Raw genomic sequence first — 20,770 nt, forward strand, 5'->3', positions numbered from 1 at the left:
CGTGTTGTTTGCATAAGCAGAGAAACAGCTTGTGAGTGATTCTCAGTTCCTCATTGCATGGTGCAGTTGGGGGTCTTGTAGTTCAGCTGGAACCAGGAACGTAGCTGTAGAGGGACTATCTTGGCTTGTCTTCACATTCCCAACCATTCTCTGGCAGCCCCTTCCAGCCTCGTTATAGAGTGGCAAGATCTTAACATCCTACGTAGTTCAAACACTTGTAATATAGAAAATAGGACAGTAAGGCCACAATTTCATACACTACTGGTCACCTTTTGGACTTGTTATGCTGCATGCATGATAGGTCAAATGTGCATTAGTTGCCTAGAAGAGAACGAATGGGTGGACCTTCTTGCATCATGTCACCCTTTTACAGGACAAATCACTCCTGCTCAACTTTCCCCTTATGTGAAACAAATGAGCTCTGCTTGGGAAGCCTATCCCATGTACAGCCTAGCACTGGTCTCAGCATGGTTAACAGGTAGCAATATAGGCCTAATTTGTCATTTCCGGATGTCCATTGTTGAATGTGTTCTTGAAAATGGCCTGGATGCCTCTTAAGGATCATTCAGTCAAATACACTTAGATGATTTTAAGTGTTCTGGAACACGCACATGCACACCCCCTAATAAGGTTTTGGATCTGTGTGTCAGTAAAACACTTCTGAGCTGATAGTATTTTTTAAACTGAAGATGGTCCCTTCTGGAATCTGGGCAAACAATGACATTTGTATCAAAGGGCTTAGCAACTGGAGGCTTCAGGCTTGCTTCCCTGAAGCTTGCTGCCTTGCTTCCCATTTTTCAGGGTAGAAAAAAAGAGAAATAAAGGCATCTGTAGCAACAGAGTTTGCAGACACGGCGCTTGTATACAGGACAGAGGCTCATTGTCCCTTGCTTGCTTCTTGAATGGCCTGTGTGCATGAACATGCACGCACGCATGCACAAATAAGTACATCTTCCATATTTTCTGCAAGATATACTGACTTGAGTTATAGTGAGTTTTCTAGGGCTGGGAATTCCCCAGTTTGGCAGCCAGCAAAAATGTCTTTCTCGGCTTTGTGGTCCGTGCCTGATGCATAGGTAGTGAAACTGAGAATCTGATTACATGTGTGTTAAATGCCTGTTTTCAGCAGTAGGACTAACAGGGTTGCCCTCTTGGTGAAAAGCAGGAATCGAATAAGCTGCTCTTGCTTATGCACGTGCTCTGGAGCCTGTTTCCCTACCTCCGTCATTTTGAAGGCAAGTGCAGCACAAAATGAACACCTTGCATTTAGCACACACAGAATCAGACCCTCAGTTTTGCTATCTGTGCGCTGAAGATGAATCACAAGGCCTAGACAAACATTTTCGGTGGCTGCCTAACTCTGGAATTCCCTGCTTTTGGAAACTCACCAAAACCCAATGTATGCCTGGCTGATCTTAGGGGCAGATAAACAGTTCTGAATGAAAGGTCCAAAATTTAAAACTAAAACAAAACAAAATTCCCCAATACTTGTTGGTACGCTCAGATATAAAGTCAGCATCTCAAGGTTATGAAAACTTCCTGCAGGGATTTTTTTAATAATCGAGAACAATAGTTAATTCAGAATGAGACTTTGTATAAATATTCTATTAGGGAAGTTCACCCACTGCAGAGATGATATAACACGACGCTTGTTTTCTCTCAATTAGTTAAGCAAATATATTTTCATTGGTATATGAATCATTGCTGTGCTGCAAAGCTGCAGACTCTTGAGAGGCGGGAGGCTGGGTCTCTCCCGCCACTCCTGATAGGGCTCCTTGCTTTTTTCAGCAAGCCTGCTGCCTGAGATGATATGTGACACTAATAAGGAGTGTGTGGCTTCCAATATGCTGGTTAACCTTGAATAGTCTATTTCTGCCAGTGGGGCACTTTATCAGTAGTTCAATGAGAAGCCCCATTAGAATAATCCATGTCAACAGCAGGGGAGCCCCTTTCCTTTGTGCCTGAAGATGAATTAGGTTGCCAAGTTTTTCTACAGCACTTCTAATAGCTTCTTAAGGAAAACCCATCTTTTAACTACGCTACAAGATGCTCTATTTGTGGTTTTTCCAGTGGGTTTTTTAGGATTAACTGTCATTGGTAAATTGAATTTCTGATCCAGATTAACAGCAGAGTTGATCTTCAGCCTTTTGAGCATCTTCCCATGTGAAGATTTGTGTTGTCTGATCTGGCAGAAAAGCATACTGTGTGAACAAACTCTTTTGTGTTCTTGAAAAAAGAGTCTCAATGCATCTTTCAAGGATCCTTTTTTGAGTGCTTGTCTGGTTGGCCAGATAACAGCCCTAAAATATTAACAATTTGGAAGACGTGCAGGGATTGCATCTTGTGTAGTGCAAAAGATTTCATTGGGTACTAGTCAGTGGGGCTAATATGACATCAGCTAAGAGATTGAGCTGAGAATCAGATCAGCCCCTAGTTTGAGTCTTACTTCTCCCATGAATTCTCTAGGTTGTCAGTCAAGCTCATACGTCTGCAATATGGAATGGTTGATACTGGTCCATGTTCTTAGCTGGTCATAAGGATTACAACAATGAATATGATGATGTACTTTTAACTGTTAAAAGTATTATGTAAGTTAGTGGTCTTATTTCAGTCATTTTTAACAGTCTCAGCAGTGAGAAATATACCTTTAGTGGTTCTTTTTTTAAGGGGGAGGTTGTAGTACTTGGTACTTAAAATGCTTTTTCCAAAATCCTCAAAATTCTACCTAAACATTCTTAGTAATCTTTACTACAACCCTGTAAGGTAGGTAGTATTCCTTGCATTAGGTAGTATCCTTGCATTAAAGTTGGGCTGCTAAGGCTGAAAGGCCAGTGGCTTGCCTGATACGGCACAGTGAGCACATGGCAGATGGGATGTGAGAATGGACTTTCCTACTTGTTTTGATACCGTAGATCTCTTAATTAGCTTGAAGCTGGAGGTTCAAGATCTTTGTAGTTGGGGGTGAGGGGACCTCTTGGACTTTTACAGCAGTCTGACTAGTACGCTGTAGGTAGTTTTGCCAATTTAGCGGTTTAGGGAATCTTGGCACAGTTTCCTATGCAGCGTGTTTGTCCAAAGCCTTTTATACATCAGCAAAACTGGGACATCCTTGCCCTGCTGTGACTGAACAAGGAGTTCTAGGAGGAGGAGCAGTAATCTGGCTATAGAGAAGGTCACCTGGAAATAGTAGTGGAGAAGGTGGTAAGGCTGAAGGTGGGGAATGCACACAACTACAAATGTCTTGTGCTAGAATAGTTTGCTAAATAGTTTTGCTGTTGCTGTTGAAGTGCGATAGCAGACTATTGCCCGCAGTCCATTTATAAGGAGCAGAAATTGCGAATACCATTCTAGCCTTGTGATACTTTGTTAATCAAGAAGGCAGGTTTGTAATACTCCAGCTCATGGAAATGGGACTTGTATTTCTGTAAGGGAAATGTGTTCATGGAGGTTTCTCAATGAAATAGGTTCCTTTTTCTGGAACATTTATTTTTTCCCTTTTTCACTGTTGTGATAGAAGTGACCTGGAACTTTCAGTATAGAAAGAGAAGTGAAAATAGCCCAAACCCAATCATTTATGTTTATCTAAGATACAATAAAATGGGTGTAATTAATTTTTTACATTTGTTAAAATTTTGTAGTTCTCAATTAAGGCTGTGAATTAAACAAACTGGTGGAGAATAGATCTGTTAACTGCTGATGCTGAGGATTGAGCCTGAGTCCTTCCGTATGCAAACTGTGAGCTCCATAATGAACCACAGCCCCTCTCTCCTGGACTTATTATACCAAACAAGGTTACAACTGGCCAGTCTTGTATTCTAGTTTCTTAAACTGCACTTTAGAAGATGTTTCACCTTGCCAGGGAGTAGGGTTGCTAAATGTTCCAGAGGATAGTAATTGAATAGACTCCTTGAGAGTGGGGATCCTTCCCGTTTTAACATGTGTTTTTTTGTGGGGGGGGGGGAAGAGCCCCATTCCCTGGGTCAGTGGAGTAGCTCAGCTGTTCCTTAAAAATACCATGCAGCAGTGGGGGTGGTTTCAGTATGCCAAGCAGTGTGCAGTCCTGGTATTGCTGTGCAATTCTTGTCCAACAAGCTCTTTTGTAACTGGTACCGGTATTGTTGGTACTTGCTCATGTAGCTAAGAGATTTTTTTTAAAAAAAACTTGTTGATACAAACATGCTTACACTGGTGGCACATAGTAAGTTGGAAGAGAACTGGTGTTGTTCTAAGGATTTCCCTGCCTGGTTATATGAAAGGGATTCTTCAATGCCACAAGCCCAAGTTACCAACAGTTGCTTAGGTCCAGCAGAGTGTTTCCACAGACAAATATTTTCATTAGTGGAGCATGACTTCCCCGTCCACCTCCTTCAACCCACAGCAGCTCAAAATGACCCTGCAGTGCATACCTGAAGGTTGTTTGCAGTGCAGCAGGATAGAGTAGGGTTAGAAAGTTGCACTCAGTGGGTGGAAATCCTTCTGTCTACAGACATGCTCAGTTAACAACAACAACAACGCTCGATTTATATACCACCCTTCAGGATGACTTAATACCCACTCAGAGTGGTTTACAAAGTATGTTGTTACTATCCCCACAACAAAGCACCCTGTGAGGTGGGTGGGGCTGAGAGAGCTAGGAGCTGTGACTGTCCCAAGGTCACCCAGCTGGCTTCAAGTGGAGGAGTGGGGAATCAAACCCGGTTCTCCAGATTAGAGTCCTGCGCTCTTAGCCACTACACCAAACTGGATCCAAGCCACTTGTCTTGAACTATCTTGATATAGTTATACCTTTCCCAATGTAGAAACTACTTCCTCAAGCTCTGCTAGCCTCTTCCAGATGTGGTTGACTGCCCCCTTTCTGTTGGAACATAGATCGCTGCGTTATTATACCAAACAAGATCAGTCGTTCCATTTAACTCAGTTTTATCAACTTCCAGTGGCTCTCCAGACTCCGGTATCACCTGCTGTCTGAAATCTTTCAACACGTGGTGCCAGTACTTGAATCTGGGATTTCCTACATTCATAGAGGATGCACTCTGCCCCTGTGCCACAGCTTCCACTTTAGAATGCTGCCCTGTGCATGCACAGTTCTGGCATCCTTTTCCCTCTGATTCTGTCCTGAGCTGGCCACCTGGGACTTCATCTCTTACTCCTCTGGCACCTGTCACAAGGAAGGACCTTGAGTCAATGTTAAAATCTGCCCTTTCACCAGACAAACAGAAAGCTGACAAGATTGTGTGCAGAATCTGCTTTAAAATAGCAGCACCTACAAGCTTTTTTGTTGTGGTTGTTCCTGGAGCTGAAGCATCAGAGACCTTAGAAGGTCATGTTGAAAAGCAAACGTATTGCTCGCTGGTGACTTTATTTCTGTTGATTAGCTGCAGGGGAATTATAATGTCCGTTACAAACTAATAGACCATATTGACAAGTGACTGTTGGAAAACATTAGTCTGCCCTATATGGGGCTGGATCACTTATAAGCTCCTGACTTAAAACTGCTTAAATCTTACTAGGGGGAGAAATTCTGTTGCATGTGTGTATTTATGTGCATGCTATAGCAACTCATCCTGAAGTCAAAAACATAATGGGTGTTTCATTATTAGAATGGACTATGCTGTTAGGCATATGCTGTTAGGCATGCTAATCGTGCTACTGCAGCTTCTTCACCTGAAGCAGGAAAGCGCTGCAAGAAGGTTTTCTTCCCCATGCATTTGCGTTAGCTTTTGAACTTCTCTGCTCTTGAATGTTGCTTTCAATTCATTCGGTCGGGTTTTATAGAGCAGCAAGGGCACCCTCTGGTGGATAACTTGATATCTAACTTCCCAAACAAAGTTTTCTGATAACTTAATTGTAAGTAGATGACATAATGCTAAGAAAATGCGGTATTTATTCAAAAGTAAGACAACACTGAATGTAAAACAAATCCCCTAAAATTGTTATACGAAAAAAGTTCTTTAGTATTGGACATAATTGCAACTTGTATGCTGATTTAAGATGACCCCCCCCACCCACACACACACATACACCTTGATAACATACTTGGAAAATAGTCTAGTCTTGCATTTGAATAAATACTGTAAGTACCTGTTCTTTAACTAGCAGTTTGTTATTCCAGAAGATGTGATGCTTAATTACTGACTTTTGGGAATTGTAACTGGAAACTTGCTCACTTTCCCTTCCTGTGTTACCTTCTCACCTGTGTCTTCCCAATCCTTAGGAGTGCTGACTGTTCTGCTGATATTTTTTTATATGTACATAGTAAGAAGTATAGAATGGGCTTGCTGCTCTCTGGCCTATAAGAATACGTTCTTACAGTCTATATTCAGTGTGCTTGCCCCTACCCCCTGTTTAGTAAAAGTAAACCCCTTTCCCATTCCTAAAGAGAGAAGGGCTACAAGGCTCAGAAACAAAACTCCAGATTGATCAGAGCATAACCTGTGTGTAATAGCTGCAAGCTCGCTGTTGCGTACGCTAAAATTGCATTGATTTCACTAAATCTAAAGTGCTTGTAACCGGTCTTGGCATTTACAGCCAATATTTGTGCATCTTGATTATTCTGCAGATGGCTGGCATTCATTTCATCTGCATAGCTGCTAACATTTGCATATAGCCTCCTGGAAATTGACTAATTTATTCTTTGGGTGGCTTTATTAGCTTTCACTCATGTAATGGCAGGGATGTGTTATAGATTGATCTTCCTGTAAAATCTCATACACTGTTGTTGTTTCTCTTCTTAAGGTTGTCATAGTTGCATGTGACACACAAGCATAAGCAAATTAGCGTAAACACAATAAGATTGATGCCTAATCTAGCAATGGGTACTAGCATGAAGCATCTGTTCTGCTCAAATGAATTCACGATCAGTAAAATGAAGTTTTTCTACTGCCTGCCGCATTGAATGGTTTTGTTGGGGGGCAGGAGTGGCTTTTGTTTCTGGTCTTGGGAGGTTAATTGTGTTAATCCAGAACAATCAGAAACTGTCTGTAATGTATCATAACTATTTCTCTTTAGCAGATGCTCTTGTTGCCTGGCGAAAAGGGAAGCTGGAATTATGATAAAGAGAGCCAGTAATTACAGTACTCATTCTCAATAATGTTTGTTTAGCCTATTCAGCTTGGTACAGACACAGTGTTTTTGGACCACTTAACCATAGCAATGTGTGGCACGCTTGTCCTGCACTTGCTTGGATCATTCTGTGTCTGATCTCTCTCAGGAAGGAATTTCCTTCCTTTTTTTTTTAACTGAGGCACTCCCCATTTGCCTCCCACTGTTACCTCCCACTGATAAATTTATGCCTAATTTTTGGCAGCTGGGTTTTCCTTGCAGCAATATTTCTTACATTCTTTTCTGTTCAGGAGATGTGGAAGGTTTCAAATAGCCTCATATCTCCTTTGCCTCTAAAAACATTTTTTTCCACCTCCTAATCTTCAAATGCATAAATCGTCAGTTCATTTCTCTCTGTTTCCTGCAAAAAATCTTTAAGGGGGTTTGCAGGTAGCCATATATTTCTCCAGTGATCGTTCCCTAATCAAAGACGTTAAGTTTGGCCATCTCAGCATACTCCATCATCTTCTCCAGCCATTCCTCTATTGTAGGTAGTACTGTAGCTTTCCATTTTTGAGCCTATAACAGTTTCGCTGCTGTTGTCATATCAAAATAAGTGTACCATGAGTGATTTGTTGATTAATCCCATATGAATTTCACTTCTCCAACCCCTTAAAACATACTTCCTTGTTGAAATTTTATCTGTTTCAGCAAGTTCCTTTGACTTACAGTATGGGAAGTTCTGTGTACCTATGTGACAAAAATCTATGATTTGAAAACCTTTAAACAGCCCAGCCCCAGCCCGTCACCCCCCCAGCCCCCCACTTACCTCTGATGCTGGGGTGGTGGAGGCCTCCTCTGCTGCCCTGCAGGCCCACAGCAGAGGAGAAGGGGGAAAATGCCCTTTCTGCCCCTCAAATGGCAGCCACGGCTGCCATTTGAGGGGTGGGATGGCCCTTTTCAGTCTCCTCTGCTGCCCTGCAGTCCTGCGTGACAGCGAAAGAAGCCAAAAAGGGCCCTCCAGCCCCTCAAATGGCAGCCACGGATGCCATTTGAGGGGCAGAAAGGGCATTTTTTCCCTTCTCCTCTGTTGCAGGCCTGCAGGGCAGCGGAGGAGGCCTCCACCACCGCAGCATCAGAGGGAAGCTGGGGCTGGAGGGTGGGGTGGGGTGCTGTGGATATGGGATTGGGGGTTGGGCTGTTTAAAGGGCCCTGTTGCCTGCAAGCAGCAGGTCCCTTTAAACTATCAGCTGGCAGGCAGCAGGGGGGGATACCCCCCGGCAGCCTGCCAGCTGATAGTTTAAAGGGACCTGCTGCTTAAACCAGCGGGGGGGGGGGTGCTGGGAGAAAACCCAGCCCCCTGAATCACTTTGGAATGCTCCGAAACTTTATGGAGCATTCTGAAGCAATTCAAACACCTGAATCCAAAGTGGCTTGCTGCTTCGGGTTTTGGGTGTTTCTGAATGTTTTTCCTGCTTCGGGTAAACCTGAAGCAGGAAACCTGAATATTTTCAGGTTGCACACCCCTAATAATAACATACTTGTAAACTGCTCTGAGTGGATGTTAAGTCATCCTGAAGGGCAGTATATAAATCAAATGTTGTTGTTGTTGTTGTTACTATTAAAGTATGAGTGAGTTTCTGATGGCTGAATGCAAAAATCCCAGTTTGCCTAGCAGCTCCACCCCTCTTAGCTTCCTGCATATAGAGAGAAGCACAGGCAAATGGACTCCCTTGCTGCTTCAAATACACTGAGCTACAGAGGGCCCTGTTTGGGCCTCTGCTTCCCTCTGTCCCACACCCCCATTAGTAATAACTCAACAAGATGACAAAGCTTCAGATTTAAAAGGCAGTGAAATTGCAAGAAAGCTGGGGGGGGGGGGCTTTAAAAGATCTATTTTTATCTCAGCCAAAAAGTTCAGGTATTCAGTGAAGCAGCAAGATAGAAAAGGAGAGGGGGAGGGTGACTGACAATCCTTAGTGAAGATGGAAGAGGAGAGGAGGCTGAGCTTCCCCCTCCTGTTCTCCTCAGAATTGTTACTGCCACCATCAGGTGGTGGCTGGAGTTCTCCTAGAATTACGACTGATATTCATGCCTCAGAGATCAGCTCCCCCAGAGAAAATGGATGCTTTGGAGGGTGCTTACACATCCTGAAGTTTCTCCCCTTCCCAAACCCCACCCTACCCAAGCTCTGCCACCAAAATCTGCAGGAATTTCCCAACCTGTAGCTGGCAATCATAATATAGAAGCAAGCCGGCTGCATACATAAAGCAGTTAGTGGTAGCATCTGGGGGTGCCTCTTGGAGGCGGGAAAGGAAGCAGATAGTGGGGTTTACCAGTAGATTGTGATTAGGTTCATATGATTGTTCACCAGGGGGTTTTGCAGCAAACTTGAAACCGATTAAGCAAATCACAGTTTATTGTGAACATAGATTATAACTTGTAATCAAAGGCTGCATTATTTTGTAATGATGTTCTCTGAGTCCAAGGGAATAGTACATGACAAAATCCTAGGGCTAGGTGGTGAGCCTTTTTAAAGGGATGGTCGGGAATCGATGGTGCAGAGCAGAGGTGAAGCCTAATGCCTGTTGTCTGGGAATAATGATGCCGCTGAGGTGGCTGAGAGACTTTATTGCTAGATTTTTAGACAGGCAGGCCTTTTTATTTCCTGACTTGTGTACATTTGAACCAAGAAAGCTGGGCATAACAGCCCATTTCTGTATATTAGCCAGACTCGGTTTCTTTGATACACTCTGGAAATGCAGGCTCAGGAAGATTACTGCATCCCACGCACCTCTCAGGGATAGCCTATTTACAGTAATATGGCAGAGATCTTCTCCCGTCAGAGGCCTGATCAGTTCCCTTTTATCCGCTCCTTGGATTGCCTGTCTTTGCCCTTCAACATTTTGCTTAAGTGTGTGTTGGATCAGGTGGATGCATCTGGGCAAGAGACTGAGAGGCCTGGTAAGGAATGGCTGTGAAGGTGGAGGCAAGTGCTAGGGGTTCTGTAGTAAATACTCATAATCTACTGTAAGTTGTGTTACAGGGGACTTTGAACTAGAAATTGCTGATCTGAGACAGCTACAGAGATAACAGAATAAAATACAGGGTTCCAAACCATGGTAGTGGGATTATTCCTCAGTGATGATTAATGTTTTAAAGGGAGCTAAACCAGCAGTGATTTTTTGCATAGTGAATTTCATACATTTGACATAAAGGAAACTCATGTTGGAAAGCTCCTCCTAGGTAAGCTTAAACACACTCGCCAGAAGAGCAAACACCATTGAATTAAGAGGATTTCCCTTTATGGGCCCTACGGACATGCAGACAGCTCCCCCCCCCCCAATACTTGTCCATTTGTGGGGCAGTTTGGTCCATTGTGCTCTCTTTGAAAGTGCCCTGGCAAATGGTCAAGTGTCGCTCAGTTGTGGCTGGAAGAATGAACTCTACAAGCGTGGAAACAAAGCTTTCATGTTTTAATGTACTACTTGGCTTTCTCTTGGTGCAAGAACCTTTTTAAAGGAAGAATTTATGTTCTCTATGTAGGAAGCTGTACAGTGTTCCTATTTAACCCCTGGCACTGGTCCTAGGGAACCTCCACGCTCACCTCACTCCCTTTCTTTATCTTCTATTTAAAATGTATCTCAAAGCCTCGTTAAAAGTAGAGCAGAGAGGCCTGATTGTCAGTTTAATAGTTGGTGTTCTTGGCCCAGCTTTGCATTCTTATGGCAATGCCTATTAGTGAACTTCTCAAGTGTTATCAGAATGTCAAGAAGCCATAATAGCAAAGAGACCGAGCTGGTTCATATCTTGTCTTTGCCTAGCAAAGGCTGAGATATACTGACCAGAGGTCAGCTAATATTTCTCAGCACTTAATTTACAATGCAGGGTAAAGATTGTTGACCTGCTTTGCAGGGTTGGATTGTAAGATAATGGTTTGAGTCCTCTGCTCTGTTTGTGGCATGAAGCTGTTCCACCTTCTCCTTCCTGTTCTGTCTCACTGTAGCCCCTCAAATACTACCCTTGGGATTCAGGTGACTCCTCCCCAGGAACAGCGCTGAGTATGATGTGGGGGATCTGTAGTGGGAGAAAGTCGTGAAAGAAAATGACCTACTTATGTTTGATGTGGAAGTGCCTTTGCATCAGCAGACACAGACTGTATGATCCAGCTCATTGTCTTTGAAACAGTTTGTCATTTATAGTCCACCTTTCTCACTGAGACTCAAGGGGGTTATATAGTATGAGATTAGTACAGTCAATATCAAGGACATTTCAATAAACAATACCATAGAGTAAATAAATGCAAGCTTACAAAGACATAACATTAGCAAAAGTCCAATACAGAGTTGAAGAAATGCTGAAACAGAGCATAAGCAGTTCTAGGGCTGACATTAGACAACATAGAACTATCCAGTCGGGTCATACTTAAAGCAACAGGTAGTATGTAAGACACCATAGTGGTCTATGGTTCCTAACTTGTTAGTGAAGCATATCTCTGAGGCCACCTCCCTACAATACAGCACTTCTATTTGAGTAAAAAGTCCGTATGAGTAATTCAGTTTTGCATCATTTGCAGAAAGCCAGGAGAGTGGGGACTCTCCTGACCTCCTGAGGCAGGCCGTTCCACAGGGCAGAGGACACCACAAAGCATGCACATGTATGGGCTGCTGTTGATTTTGCCCATGTGCAGGGCGGCATCTGCAGGAGACCCTGTTCAGACAAGTGAAGCTGCTGTTGAGGAACATGGGAGAGAGGCGATCGCTCCCTATGGTATGCTGAATCAAGGCCATGAAGAGCTTTGTATGTGATAGCCAGTACCTTGAATTGAGCATGGTAACTGATAAGTAGCCAATAGAGTGACTGCAAGTTGGGAGTAATATTTATGCTCCTGCGTGCTCCTGATAACAGCTGAGCCACAGCGCCAGCTGGAGTCTCTTAGTTAACTTAGATGGGAGACCTATGTATAATGCATTACAGTAACCACACCTTGATGTTACAATAGCATGGCCAGATTGGCTGTGTCAAGGTAGGAAGCCATCTTCCAGGCTAGAATGAGGTTGTAGAAAGCATTTTTTTTTTTGCAGCGGCCTTAAATTGCTTTTCTAGTAGTAGCACTGGATCCAGGTTCCTAACTGAGTCTGCAAGGGTCAGATGGACTCCGTCAAAAGTGGAGAGTACAATGTCCTTCAAGATCTCAGCCTTCCCAACAAGCATGTCAATGATATAAACACATTTGGTGGTTGTTTTAAATACATTTGTGTGCTTTATTGTTGCCATTTTGGTTTGCTACTTAGGCACTGGGGGAAAAGTCTGAGATGTAGATCATCTTAGGCACAGGAGGCACACTTCTTGGTTTTGTGCCACCCAAGTTTCAAGTCATCAGTAGCCACTTCCAGGCAGCTGTGGATACTTAGACAACACCACCTCCACTGTCTGGTCATGTGTTGTGCCCCATTTCTCACTGGTAGAAAAACTGGGCACAGCCCTTAGCTGAACTTCTACTTCTAGAAGCACTTTAATTTTTGGTTTTGACTTCTCAAATCTAGCTACTATCGTTGAGCAGAGGTCATAAGGAAAGGCAGCAAAATGTGCAGAAGTTTCATTCCTTTCTCTGCTCTGGTGATTTGTGTATACTCTGAATACTATGGCCATATTTCCAGAATTTTCTGTAGAGCTATGTATTTTCTCTAAATTCTTAATCTTGTGCAAAATATTCTGGCTGTAATGAAAAATTGAGACTTCAGCTTTGGTATTAAATGATATAATTTGCCGTTTGGCATGTATAGATGGAGCATGTCGTTCTTGTCCTACATCCTGTATTTTATTTTTAACATTTTTTGGTCCAGTATCCCTAGTATTAGGCCATTAGGAGTGTCTCTTTGTTTTTTTAAAAAACACACCATTCTAAATCGGAAAGCCTTTGACCCCCACCCCTGTCCCCATGGAGGCTAGAAATGATTTGATCTGATTGTTTGTTTAGTTACAATATTTCTATGCCACCTTTCCATCCAATTCAGGGTCTCTAAGGTGGCAAACATTAAAACACTTCAAACTACGGTTTCCAGATGTTCGGTTTTCCCTCGGACCGTCTTTTTTTAAATTGGACCATCAAGGGGAAACTTGCTTAAAATACTAGACATATAGATGTTGATTATTTTGGGGGGCGGGGCGGGGAGGAACACCTTGTTGCTGCAGCACCAGCAAGGCCTTCCTGTGTTGCCTCTGCCTTCTCCCTCCTGCTTGAAACACACCTGGGGAAGTGGCTGGGAGGCCCACCCAACCTTCTGTGCCAACTCCACTTCCTTTCCCTTGCTTCCAACCTGCTCGCCCAACCTGCCTGCTTGTCTGAATACCTGTGCTCCAGGGGAAGTGGTCAGCCTGAATGCCCAGCCACTGTCACCAGTGATGACGTCACTTGCAGAAGTGATATCATCATACTGGAGTTGGGATTGCTGCTGTGCTAGAGTTGCCAGCCTTCAGGTGGTAGCTGGAGATCTCCCGGAATTACAACTGATCTCCAGGCAACAGACATCAGTTCCCCTGGAGAAAATAGCTGCTATGAAGATTGAACTCGACGGCATTACACCCCAGTGAGGCCTCTCTCCTCCCCAAGCCTCGCCCTCTCCAGGCTCCACCCTCCAAAATCTGTTCCCATCCTGGACCAGGCAACCCTATGCTATGCACAGGCAAATCTGAAAAGTAGGTTAAGTGCTAGGGGCCCCTTCTGCTTTGTTTTCACGGAGGCCACCTAGCAACCATACTTCAGACATTAAGAAGAGTCAGAGAATTACTGTCTACTTACAACACAAATAACGTTGGTTGTTGAGACTCTCAAAAAAATTTACGAGAAGCTTGATTTTTTGAATTCTTCTGTCAAGGGTATTATGAATGCTAATAAACCTAAAGGAGCTGTTTCTGAGGAAGACAAAGTACAAAGAGCATTTAAAATACAAATACATAAAAATATTTAAAACAAAATAACACATAAGCGTATTAAAATACAGAGGGAGGAGGGCTTATAAGAGTCAGTGAGGTGACATCAAACAAAACAAGTCTTCACCTGCTAGTGGAAGGCTAAGATGGAGGCAGACAGAAGAATTTCTGAAAGTGAAATTAGCTGGCAGGGTCACTGTGAGATGGTGGCAGAAGAGCATAATTCAAGAAGGGAAAGGACAACCATGTTAGTTTGTTGCAGCACAAGTATACAGGCATCTAATGGTACCAAAAAGACTAACAAGATTTTTATTGCAGCATAAACTTTCATTTAATCAGAATGCACATAGTGGGTCCTCATTAAACAGACAAAACCAAGATGCATTTATATCTGTTTAATGAGAGCCCTTAACATGCATTTGATTAGGTGAATTTAGTCGAGGAAAGTTTATACTGGAATAAAATCCTGTTCATCTTTACGGTGCTGCTAGAGTCCTGCAGTGTTTGAGGGGAAGAAGTTTCAGGTGATGCCACTGTTGATTTGGGACTACTGTTGTTGAAATTCAGGCGCAACTTGTGTCTTTGTTTCTGCATCCCTGAAATTCCTCTCCACTCAAAATTTAAGATATAAGCTATTACAGAAGACCAACTTCCTTTTTGGAGAGTGTGCTGGAAAAAAACAACCCTGTTAAAAGTTTCCTGGGATTAATTCAGCAAAAGGAGAGCATGAAACCATACATTAGGCGGGCTGATGGTAAGAGGAACTAAAGAATCCAAGACCAAAAATGTCATGTGTAGCCTCAGCCTCCTTCAGAAAAGAGAAGCGAGAACTTCTGTACCTACCCCAAAGAGCAAATGCTACAGGATTGTGCAGGAGGGAGACATCTTGGGTGTTGTCCTCCCTAGAGCAAAGGCCCTGAAACATGGCAGGAGTGTACCTTCCATTAATATTGTCCCCAATGAAAAGAACAGATAACAATGTGAGGACTGTGCTGCAAAGTTTGTTGTCTGCCCTAGTGAAGAGAAGATAAATCAAATTCCAGTACAGAAAGATTGAAATTGTGCAGTAACGTCTTGGAAGTGCCATCATTTGGGAGGCTTGTGTCTAAGCTGTGGCTTGTGTCTAAGACAAGTTCTTGGGTTGTTCCTTATTGAAGCAACAATATGAATTGTTGCACAGTCATCTTTTAGCATTTCTTAGTAATATATTTTGTGTTGCATATCTACGGTGATGTATTCATTGCATAATTTCATAATATTTTCAACTTAATCTTCTGTGACATGGTGTATTTTGTTTACAATTGAGGGTTGAGCCTTGTGTTAAACTGCAAGTTTCGTTAACTTTGTAGATTAGCTTTTTTATTGCACAGCACATGTTCTCAAATAACTGTTGTCACCCATGCTGTTGCTCCACATTGCATATACCTGGACAAGGATAAAAATAATGAAACCTCTGTTGTCATGCCCCACTGTGCTGTAGTAGACTGTGAGCCAGTGGTGGCCTCATCAATTTTTATGATTTACATTATTACTGTGCTTAAGTTAATTTGCATTTATAAAACTGACTGTTTAAAGGACACTGATAGACATTTCGGAGAATTTGCCCCTGGTGTTCGGTGGAGTGTCTGCATTTATTAGTACTTTCAAGTCTGTCACATACAATAGCCATCGGCGGCTGATCAGGGGCTGGGAAGAAGAAAATGGTGTTTGGGTGTTTTTCATTCATTTTTGAAGTTGCACATGCTCCAGTTTCTTGATTCTTCTATTTTAAATTTATTTAAAATCTACATTTTCTATTGGGAAATAAAGGACTGGATTTGAGTCCAGTGTTACAAAATGACCAGCTTGTCCTTCCTGTTATCTTATGATCCCTCCGATTCAGACATCTTTTTATCTGTCTCCACCACCTAATTGTTTAAAAGCAAGCATCTGTGGTAGGGGAGCATTCTTTGTGATTATTCTTTATCAGTTAAATAGATTAGCTAAGTTTGAGTATCTTGTGGACATCTGATAGTTTTTTCATTTAACTTCAGTAGATTCCCAATTGTGTCCTTAAGTAATGATCATATTATTACAAGGAAGGACTGACACCCCGATTTATATCCTATTCTGACTTGCTACTGACTCTTGCATACAACAGAAAATCCTTGTCTGTGCTGCCAATGGTTTTATCTCCTGATACTGATAGAGGAGCAAGGGTAATAAGCAAAATTAGCTGCCCTCTAGGGGTGTGCATAATGAAAATCACAAGCCATAAAAATCAGGAAAATCTCCAGGTCTTATTTAATTAGTGACTCTTTCGAACAGAAATGCTAGTCCTGGCTGCTTGTAGTCATGAAACCCCTACCTGAAAAAAAACCTGGGTATTTTCCCCACAAGTTCCAGCATTTACCAGCAATGCAGCATGAGCTTGCATTTCATTTTGAATCTAGGGATTTCCTGGAAAATTTCTCCCTTTCAAACAGGCAGCAAAGGAGGAACAAAGAGCACTGCCAGCCAATCCCAACCTGCAGAGAGCTGCTATTCTCCCCCCCCCCCCCTTAACACTTTCTTGTGGGCTGCAGAGAAGCTCCTTTTTTGTGAAAAGTAAAAACTCCTTGGCTTGCTCAGGGGCCTGTAGAATTTGAATGCTTTGCCCCGTTTGTTTGAAACTTGGGGTTTCGTTGAAGGACAGGCAGTGGACAATTCGCTGCAATTTGGGGGACATTTGGTTGAAAAGCAATGACTCCCCCCTCCAAATTCCCATATAGGGAATGAAAGTACAGTAATGATTGGGGGGGGGGGTTTGCAGTGGAAGCCTTCCTCACTTTCTGAAAGGAAACTAACAACAAATCACAACAAGGAAGGAAGGCACATGCAGAGTTTACAGTGAAAAGGTAAAAAAAAAAGGCCAGTTACTGTAAGCGTAGGGAAATGAAATAAATGTCCGCAGGGCTTTGTTTTTTAAAATGCTAGTGGCTGGCCAAAGCTCTTCTGCTGGCTGCTGCTTGACAACTATTTTAGGAATTAGTAGAGAGAACTTTGTGCAGCTGTTCAGAGAGGTGCCTACTTTGTGTGTGTGTGTGTGTGGGGGGGGTTCTGGAAAATTACCCTTGCCATTCAATCTGCATGAAATTTAGGGGTTCTTTAGATGAGAGAAAGGACTGTGTTCTCTGTGTGTTTTGGCACTGTTAGATGCATTAATAGCTGCCCCAGAGCCTCTAATTGGTCCAGTTTCCCCTGCCATTGAAAAGAATGGCCACAGAAATCATGAGAATGGAAAAATCTAACAAATTTTGTCCCCAACCCTGGCACCACCTCACTGAAAAGCTACCCAATCACATTAAACATTTCATTCAACAGCCCTGGATTTGAAACCGCAACAAAAGTTGTCTAGGTTGCGCAGCTGCCCTCCTTAGCCACCTGAAAATCTTCTGCTTCTCTAAATGACTCCATTCTCTCTTGCTGCCTCTTATGCCTGGAATGCCTTCTGGACTCACTTGTATGGCATTCCCTTCCTCTTCTTTTAGAAGCCCTCTTGATCACCATCTCGTCCTTGGAGCCTTTTTCTGAATCTCTTGATCACCATCTCATCCTTGGAGCCTTTTTCTGAATCCCTTATTCCTCATCCCCCTGCTGAAACTAATCCTAGGTAGAGATGGGCACGAACAGCAATACGAACAAAAAAAGCCACCAACAGCCCAATCTGCTGTTCGCGAGCAAGCTGTTCATGAGGCCCCGTTCCCAGCGAACATGTGTTCGTTCCAAGCCCTCTTCGTGGCATTCGTCAGCCCTTCGTAAAGCCAGACAGTCTGGCGCCTTTCAATCAATTCCCCTGGCAACATAGGCATGGACTGTCTGAAGTCCTTCTGGCTTGTAACCCCTCAAAGTAGCTTCCAGCAGACAGTCCAGTTTTTGCCACTGTGAAGAGAAAATGACTTTAAAGGGGGAGACCCATGGATCATGCCTTTCCTGGCTCAAGTTCAGCTAAGTCCCAAGGGGGGGGGGGCGTTCTGGCTCCCACAAACCTCCAACTACGAACATGTTCGTGAACGGGTCATGTTTGTTGATGTTCGTGAATCCCTGTTCGTGGATGGCAATGAACATTGTGTCCAGGGTTTTTTCCCCTGTTCGTGCCCGTCTCTAATCCTAGGTCACTTAGGGAAAAAGGTTTTAGAGAATCCTCTCAGTGTGGCTCTCTGGCAAAGCACATTGCTCAGCAGCAAGGACTCGTATCTTCAAGGTTATAAAAAGCATGAATGAGTACAGCTATTCTTTGTTTTCCAGCAAAGGTCAGACCTGGTAGATGAGTGGTGGCTTGGGCTTTAGCGAAGCCCGAAGGTGTGGCAATAGGGAGCTGGCATGGATACCTCTAGAAGCTTCATAAACAGGTGGTTTTGATTTGAGCCATTGTTGTGTGCCCCAAGCCTTTGTAAGTTAGAAGTTTAAACGTAGCACTTATATGTATACATGTGAGCAGGAGTACCTGAAGTTTGGGACATGAGAATGCTGCTGTGCATTTGGTCTATCATGCCTTAATTCCAAATGTTAGGGCTGTGACTCTTTTAATGCATATGCTGAAGAGAAACCATATATTTCTGTTGGCACTTAAAAAAAAATCTTATCACCAGTGGGATTGCAAGTAGTGCAACTTCAGTATTGTATCTACATCCCAGTCCTAAAACTGACCGTTATATTGATATATAGGCAGTAAATGCATATTTGTGTTCAGAATGATATTGACTGAAAGATATGACTGCTTAATTTTTTCTCCGAAGTTGGCATCAGGAAATGTATTTCCATAGCAAAGGAAGACATGCCAAGCGTCTGGGCCCTGGCTGCATACCTTATGGATAAACAACTTCAGTTTCCATTATCATCAATCCTTTGCACTATAAGTTTGCTGGATTCATAGGGGAAAGGAAGGCAGCCCAGTTTATCACCTGTTGGGGATCAAAAATAAATCAGCCAAGCAGAGGCCGAGAGGGCTGTTTGTTGTGAATGCTGCAGTTCCAAAGGCAAAACCAATTTTATGGTTCCTCGTTTATTGCTTTAGCTGCTTGTTTTTTTGGGGTGGTGTAAAGAAATTAAAGAATTTTGGGCCTATGTGAGAAGCATTTTATGATCAGTATTTTCTAGGGGGGGGGGAATATCAGCTCTCTCTCCTGTCATCATTCAGTAGGGCAGAGCATGTGAAGATGTGAATTTCTGTAATAGTGTGTACTCTTTAGAATTACCAGAATAATTTCTAATGCATTTTGTTTGTTTGGGTCGGGTGAATCCTGGAAAGGGCAATAAAAAGACTTCTGTGTTTCCCTGAAAATCCTCCGTTTACTCTTGACTTGTCCAATATGAAGCATTCAGATTTTGCATCTGTCTTTCTGAACAAAAAGGAGAACAGAGCTGATTACATTCAGCCACTTACAGTGCATTCCTGAGCACAGCTACACCCTTGACTTAAATGGACAAGAAGAGAACCACAAGACTCACTGAAATGAGGGATCCTATCTTTTTATTTTGCTTCTCCTGCACTGCCATGAGGTAACCCTTTCCCTCTCCTTCTCATCCCCTCTGCCTTCCCTTGACTTCGATGCTCCATGCCAGCCTTTTTCCTCCCTTTTATGCTTCTCCCAATCTTTCTCTTTCTTTATTCCATCTGCCATCTCCTGTTGGGCTCACCTGGCAGTAGCACCTCTTCGACGCTACCTACTGCCTCTTCCTTACCCGCTGCTTCTCCGGTCACTGCCATGCCTGTCTACCAACTGTTCATAGCACTGCTTCCTCCTCTGCATGCCTGACTCACCTCCATCATCCTGTCTCCGATCTAGGATGGCAAGGCACAGCTAGCAGGAGACTGAGGAGGGCAGGAACATGGATCAGTTCTGTAGGCAATTCCTGCAGAAGCATGACATCACTTTCCCAGAAGAGACATCATGCTGCCTGAGTGGCTGCCATTTTCAGATTTTTTCCCCATTGCTGCTCTGAGCAGTGGTGGAAAATGGGAGCGGGAGGGGAGGTCCCCTGCCTCCTTTGGGGAGCTGGTAACCCTGCTGCCCCCTTTGCCCCCGCTTCTTTGTCATATCTACTATTGCAGTGATGACAATTCCTGGTAGAGCCAACACCTGGTACAGCCATCTTCTGGCTGCTCCTGCAGGGTTTGACTGTTCTGCTTATGGCGTTGTGAAGCTGCCCTCAAAATGGTTATCAAGATATTGTGATGTTGAAGTTAAAATGTTAACTTTTTAAAAGTTCTAAAAAATTCCAGTCAACTTTTTTTTTTATGTTTGGATTTATGTGCAAATCTAGCGGCTGTCCCAAGTTTGTATAAACTTTCTCCTAGTCCAGGGACCTCTGGGCACCAGGGTGCCTGCTGACACTTCCTGGTGCCCACCAAAAGTTTTTAGAAATCGAGTGAGGCCAGGTGAGGGCTTCTGATGGGCCATTAAAGATCTGATCAGATTTGCATTTTTAAAGTTTCTTTGCCTGCAGCTGTCACCACAACACAACAATCTTCACTGGAGATAAACTGTGTGGTATGCAAGAAAATGTTTTAAAATGGTATCCTCATTGAAAAAGACATACTATTTAACAGAGCGTATGTTCAATGCTTGAAATGTTAAGGAGTTACTGTTAAAGTTATGTATGACCTTACTTCTTGACTTTTTGTGGTTGGCTCCTCCTCTTGTGGCAGTTATTTTGTGGTTGGCTTTACCTCCTGCAGCAGCCATTTTGTGGTTGTGCCCACCACCCTGTGTCAGAATTCCAAAGGTGCCCACAGGCTGGACTTAGTTATATGGTAACTCTGCTAGGAATGCGC

The 20,770-nt window shown here is 43.2% G+C and overlaps 1 protein-coding gene across 1 annotated transcript in view; it reads left to right on the forward strand.

Moving 5' to 3' along the window:
* Positions 1–20,770, forward strand: part of MICU1 (mitochondrial calcium uptake 1) — a 171,185-nt gene that overhangs the window by 25,844 nt on the left and 124,571 nt on the right. The gene's annotated exons all lie outside the window — the stretch shown is intronic.

This window comes from Eublepharis macularius, chromosome 6, assembly GCF_028583425.1.
Source record: "Eublepharis macularius isolate TG4126 chromosome 6, MPM_Emac_v1.0, whole genome shotgun sequence".
Lineage (NCBI taxonomy): Eukaryota > Metazoa > Chordata > Lepidosauria > Squamata > Eublepharidae > Eublepharis > Eublepharis macularius.